Source organism: Pinus tabuliformis, chromosome Q (assembly GCF_031772625.1).
Source record: "Pinus tabuliformis cultivar Carrire ecotype Pingquan chromosome Q, CPIR1, whole genome shotgun sequence".
NCBI classification, from domain to species: Eukaryota; Viridiplantae; Streptophyta; class Pinopsida; order Pinales; family Pinaceae; genus Pinus; species Pinus tabuliformis.
Window position 1 is genome coordinate 972,247,033 of NC_142296.1, and position 6,840 is coordinate 972,253,872.

The window sequence follows — 6,840 nt, forward strand, 5'->3', positions numbered from 1 at the left end:
GTGAACTCGACAACCCCTCAAGCATCAACAGTTATGAGGATTCGGATACTGCACAAAATAAATCTTTATTTAACAGCAACGCAGATCTCCCAGACCAAACTTCTTCTCTGTCTATCTTCAAGAGGACGAACACAATAGATCGCGAAGCTAAGACACCAATGTCCCAAGAACCAGAAGAGATGAAGGAGAACAGCAAGATACATGAAGTTGGAAGACCGTAGAGAAAAAAAAGAAAGCTACAACACCAATCTTGCCAAGAAAGACGAGGAGCCAGACAATTAAAAACTAAGAAAATTATAGGTCCGATAGACCAATTTGGTCTCAGTGGACGTTAACCACTATCATCATAATTAACCATATTCTCGTTTTACATATATAAAATTTTATCTCTTTTTATATATCTAAAATTTTGACTATAAATTATATAAATTTATATTTTAATTATTTTACTAATTAAAATAGTTTATAAATTAAATTTATGTTTTAAAATTTATTTAAATTTAATAATTAAAATATTAAAAAAATGGTTGGATGATAAACTTTGTTGAAATTTAACAAATACACCATTGTGGAAAAGATTTCACCCTTAAAATCTCACCAAACTGAAAGAGATCCACAACTTGTCAATTGTTGCATTTCCTTTTTTGTTAATATTAATTTCAAATATGTTTAAATGTAAAGTGTGGAGATCCACAACTTTTTTAATGTGATTTTGGAACATGTCAATTAATAGGAGTAGCAAATGGAATTTGAAATGCATAGTATAATTAGTACATAAGCATTGGATTTAATGGAATTTTCATTTAACTCGGTGATACCTATAATTGTAGTGTTCATAAATGATGAAATTTATGAGGTCATAAGTTCTTACGAGAGCGGTCTGGGAGATCAGACACTACTTGTGGTTGGGAGGGAGTTCCCTCGTAGTCTCATCCTCATCTTATTGTTTTATTATGGTTCAATACATTGAAATTAATTTTAATAAGTAACAACTATTAATTATTATTGTAACACTGAAAAAAAAATATAATTCAATAATTATTAATTAAAAACTTCCATATATTTATTTTGATATGAACACATAAAAAAATTGTATTAGTACATTTGCATATATCAACGTGGGCCCCTGTTGGAGCTGGTCAGTGGTTTTAACGTGACGCATGGTTGGAGGTCGAAACCTCTGACTAGTCGAAGTCAAGTTCCTCGCGCTCTTTCGTAACTAACAAGAAAACCTATATTTGGAGCCGACGTGACTTGTGGTCGGAGGGAATTCCCTCGTAGTCCCATCCTTGTCTTCTTCTTTTATAAATGTTCAACACATTGATTTTTTTTAAGTAAGATAATATCTATTAATACGAAAGATGGTATTTACAATTAGAGTGGGATGGCGTGAGTGGGATGCTCAAGTACTCGAGCCTGTCTTTCCTTTTACAATAATTACAAAAAAGGTCTCTCTTACATCCCCTGAAATTTCTTTTATAAGGGCATACAAAAGAACTCTTTCTTTTGAGCTGAGAAGATAGATGGAGGATAGAAGGAGAGTTGCAATTTGTTCTTAAAAAATCCCCTTGAACCGAAAGGGCGAGAATTGGGTATGATTGAAAAAACCAAAATGCCGAGAGTGGCATTGATGTCAAGGGTGCTGTAGATAAAAGGAACCTTCCAAAAACTTGGAAAAAGCATCAAACAATTTACTATTAAGAAGTGTCTTCCAAGGGCTCGTCCTCTAGAGTAATGGGTTTCTCCGAAGCGTTGTCGGCGTGAGCATCTATCGTGGCCTGGTGACTAGTGGAGGCTCTTGGAGTTTCTTTCTTGATGCTCAGAAAGACCCCTCCACTGACATGCATTGTAGCCATGCGGTGCTTGAGCGGAGCATAATAAGGTGAGTCCCTCATGACAAAGTGACAATGGTGGAGTCATTCCATATAGACAGTGAATTTATCACTCAGAGTATCTAACTTATCCTCCACAACTTTCATGTTTTCTGATTGTTCTTGTAATGTTAACCCGAGAATTATCTTGAGCTGCCAAGAAAGTTCAATGGTGCCACTGTACAAATTTTCCCTGGCACGGGTGAGGCCCAGGTCAGGAATCCATTCAAATTCAGCATCAACTGCTTCTGTGGTGACTCTCCATCTTTTGTTACGTGCATAAAGCTCCAGGTTATGAATAAGATCTTGAGTTCCAGGGTTGACTGAAACTACGCAATTAAGAGCGTCTCGTCTTGCCGGAGCCTTCGCCCTGGTGCTAGGTTGCTTTCTTGGGTTGTCCCACCTGGAGTTATTTCGGCTGCGATCAAGGTTGCGCCAGGGAACAAGGTCAGAGCTGCACCAAGAGGCCATACTTTGGAAGGAAAGGGGGTCAAGGGGTGAGTTCTGGACAAAGGTAATGAGAGCGATAGTGCTAGGGCGAAAATAATAGAAGGGAAGAGCGAGCTGGATGGGTATTCATAGGTGGAGTGGGCGAGCAAGGTGGGGAGGGCTCGCATGAAAAAGCCATTGAATGTTTCCAGTAGTAGGTACAACATTGTCATGAGGGAGAAAGTATCGGTACTGGTCGAAGCGTCTAAATGGTGTCAGCTCTGAGGGAACACTGAAAACTAGTTAAATCCTACTTCATGCGAAGAATTGGGATGACTGTAGTCTGAGGAAATCATAATGAGGTGATGCGGGAAATGTACCATTCCTTTTTTGGAGAATGACATGCGATCTCGTTATTGAGAGAGACCCATACTCCTTGTATCAATGTTATTTATTGTTTCACAGTCCTGACGGAGATGTCACTCCTCTAGGTCCCTCCATGCAAGGGAGCAAATTATTATGCTGCCAGTTGTTCCTTCATTCACGAGTCTGTCAGCCAAGTTGTTTTCGTTCCTTCTTACAACCTAGAAGTGGAGCCACTTAGCTCTCCAATGTGTCGGTTGATGCAATGCAAGGTTTTTTTGAGCTTCCAGTTGTCTGTTACCTTGGTGACCGTCGTTCCTTGCTGAAGCTTCCTACAGGCCTAGGTGGCGAGAGTTGAGTCTCTTTCCACTATGAGCGGCTAGAATCTCTGGGATTTGGCAATGTGCAGAATATGCTTTAGAGCTTGGATTTCAACAACATTGTTGGTAGTTGTACCCAGATTGCTCGCGTAAAGCCATATTATATCCCCTTGTGAGTTTCTGAAGACTCCCCCAAAACTTGCAGCTCCAGGATTTCCTTTCGCTGCTCCATTATAATTTAATTTGAGGACATCTTTGTCAGGAGGGTGTTAGTGGTAGGGCACCTCCTGGTTTGTTGTCGCTAGAGTTAGAATGTTTTGGGGGGGGGGGAATGTAGCTCGAGGAGATTAAGGATCCTCTAATCAACATGGCGAGGAGGATCATTGAAGATCGAAAAGTTTAGAGATGGCTACAAATTCCTGAATTATTTGTTTTATGAAGGTGAGGATGTCCTCTTTTGGCTTTTTTTTCATCTCTGAAAATTTGAGCATTTCCTTCTTTCCAAACAACCCAACATATGATACCCAGGATGATATTCCAGGCCCTGTCAACCATGGGGTGTGAGGAGAGGGAGGTTTTCTAATTTTCAAGAGTATTGAGGATGGAAACCTTGTCCTTGGTAGAAGCTCTAGAAACCATCTCTGCCCACTCCTAGAGATAATTTGTTGGAATAGTCACATTTGTTCAGGAGGTGGTTTGTTGTTTCTTCACTCTTTTCATAGAGAGGGAATCTTGAGGGTCCGTTGAATCCTCTTCTACTTAAATTGTCCTAGGTTAGGATCTTCCTATGCATGGTTAGCCACAGAAAGAGGTTGATTCTTGGCCACATTTTTCTACCCCACAAAGTTTTCCATTTTTTTTAGGCTGAATTTGATCATGGTTTTCCATATAGCCATAAGATTCCTTGAGTCTGAAATGGCTTGCAATGTTTTCCCCATCTGATCTTGTCTTCCCCTTTGTCGAATTGAATTTGTCTTTCTTGAATTGTGTTAGCAAAAGTGCTCCAATCAAATCCAACAAGCAGAGGTTCCCATTCTCTCTCTTCTAGACATTCTCGCCATTTTTCCCTTCTGTTGTTGGGCTTCCAGTAATGGGCCACCCTGTGTTTTCCTTTTCCTTTCATTGCATTGTGAAGTTGGGTGAATTGTTCCCTGTTTAGGTCAGGTAGTTGTTGCCATGCATCTTCCTAGAAAAGAGTTTTTTCTCCATTTTCAATCTCCCAGAAGCTATGCTTGTGACTGACAACCTTATTTTCCTAAGGTTGATTCCATATCGTCGAACCTTTGATGTCGTCGGTGAGCCTGATGAGATCGTCATTTGAATGATTTTACACATATTTTTCCTTCTAGATGAGGCCCCATGGTGTTTGTGGGTTGTCTTTCCAACACCGCCAAGTTTTGGCCCCTAGGGTTTTTCCAAGAATTTCTAGATCCCTCAAACCCAAACCTCCAACATTTTTTGGTCTGCACACATTTTCCGAGGCTACAAGAGCCCATTTATTTTTAGTGTCTATGTCCCTCCATAAAAAGTTTTTTTGGATGCATCTGATGGTATTGGTGATTGATTTAGGGGCGCTAGAGTAAAGAACATATATAGAGGAATGAATTGCAACACTGATTTGACCAGGACCAGCCTCCCTTCCAAGTTGAGGGAGCAAAAAGTCCAATTGGCCAACATTTTGCCAAGTTTGTTTAGAAGGTCCTCCCAGTTGGATATTTTGAAGGTTTATCAATTAGAGGGGCCCCCAGATATCTAAACGGGATATAACATCTTTGAAAGCCCAATTGTCGGGTTACATTTCTTTGAATGTCTATAGGAGTATTGAAGAAGAAAAATTTGGATTTCTTGAGGTTAATGGAGGTACCCAAGGCCTCTGAAAACCCGATGAGAATTTCTTTGAAATATGTAACTTCCTTAACAGTAGGTAAGCCCATTAGCAGGGTGTCATCTACAAATTGTTGATGGGTTGAAGGCGGGGGGGCAGGGCGGGGGGGGCGGGGGGGGGGGGGCATTGTCATGAAGATTGAGGCCAACAAGGGGGTTGTTAATATTTACAGCCTTTAGGGATCGACTGAGAACTTCGGCCATGATAACAAAGAGGAAGGGCAACAGGGGGTCTCCCTCTCTTATGCCTCTGGAGGGTTAGAAAGGCATGAAGGGGGAGCCACAGAATGGAGAAGAAGGCCCCTGAGACCATTTCCATAATCCATTTGATGTAGTCCTGATTGAAACCAAAATCCTTTAGATCTTCCTTCATGTAGTCCCAACGTATTTTGTCAAAGGCCTTCGACATGTCGATCTGCATCATCATACCAGGTTTCTTTTTAAATTTTAGTGAGTGAATCATTTCATGGGAGAGGATTATGCTGTCCATTATTTGTCTTCCCTCCACATATCCCGACTAGTTTGAGGATATAAAGAGGGGAAACACAACCTTGATTCTGTTGGCAAGGACCTTTGAGATGATTTTGCAGATTACATTACACAGGGAAATAGGACATAACCTATTTGAAGTGTCGACACCTTCCTCTTTGGGAATGAGAGTGAGGAAAGCATCATTGAGGGCTTTTAGAATAGATTTGTTAACTTTGAAGTCTTCCACCAGAGCATGAACATCCTCTTTTATGAATGGCCAACAGGCTTTATAGAAGTCAATTGTGAAACCATAAGGTCCAGAGGCTTTCCCGTTGGGCATTGACATTACGACCTCCTATACTTCTTGCATCGTTACTTTTCTCAGAAGCATTCTGTTATGGTCTGATTGAGGATTACAGGGATGTTGTTGGTGATTTCCCTTATTTCTCTAGCTCTATCAACCCTGGGATCTTCTAAAAGATTGTTGAAGTACTCATTTAGTTCATTTTCTATATCCTCATGGTTATGAACCATACTCCCTTCTATGGGTTTAAGGCCTAGGATTCCGTTGTGTCTCCTATGCTGAATCATGGAACGATGGAAGGAGGAGGAGTTGCGTTCTCCGCACTTACGACAATTGATTCAAAACTTTTGTTGCCATAATTTTTTCTCCTATAAGACTCTTTCTTCCCAATTATTGTGGAGGCTTAGTTCTTCTTGCTTCATTTGATCATTGATTCCATTGTTGATGATTCTTTGTTGGAGATTTTCCATTCTCTGTTCTAGATCTTTTTTGTATTTAAATATGTTGTCGAAGACCTCTTTGTTCCAGATTTTAATTTTGTTTTTGATGAGATTAATTCTTGCTAGAATTGATACATTTTGGTACCTGATTGGGGCATTAGGCCTTTCTACCAATCCTTCATATTTTTAGTAAAGGGGTGCTTGAGCTAGAATGATTCAAATCGGAAGGGTCAGTTTTTGGGGCCAGAGGAAATTTGTACTTTCAAAGAAATTGGCTAATGGTATAAACTCATTTGGGGGAGGATGCGAGCCTCCATTTCCCAGGAGGTCATGTAAATGGATTATGATAGTAGGAAACAATCGTGTCTAGATGCAATCTGTTGTTCCAGGTGAAGGTTCCATTGGTTGTGGGGATATCTATCAGACTTAACTCATCAATTGTTCATTGGAACACTTCTAAGTCTTTATCCAACTTGCAAATCCCCCCTTTTTTTCCCTCAAGGTTTAGGATCATATTGAAATCCCATACAATAATTTTGAATAGTAGAGGAATGGTCTCCATGATTTTCTGACAGTCTGAAGCATTTGAATTATTTCAGCTACCCTATGTGGAAGGTAAATATTAGTAACACATATGATTTCATTGGAACCAATGATATTTAGAACAATGGTGATGGAGTGCCTCGTTGCTACGGAGGAAGATAACTCATAAAGTGAGATTTTCCATAGTATCAAAAGCTCGCCAACAGTTCCCATTG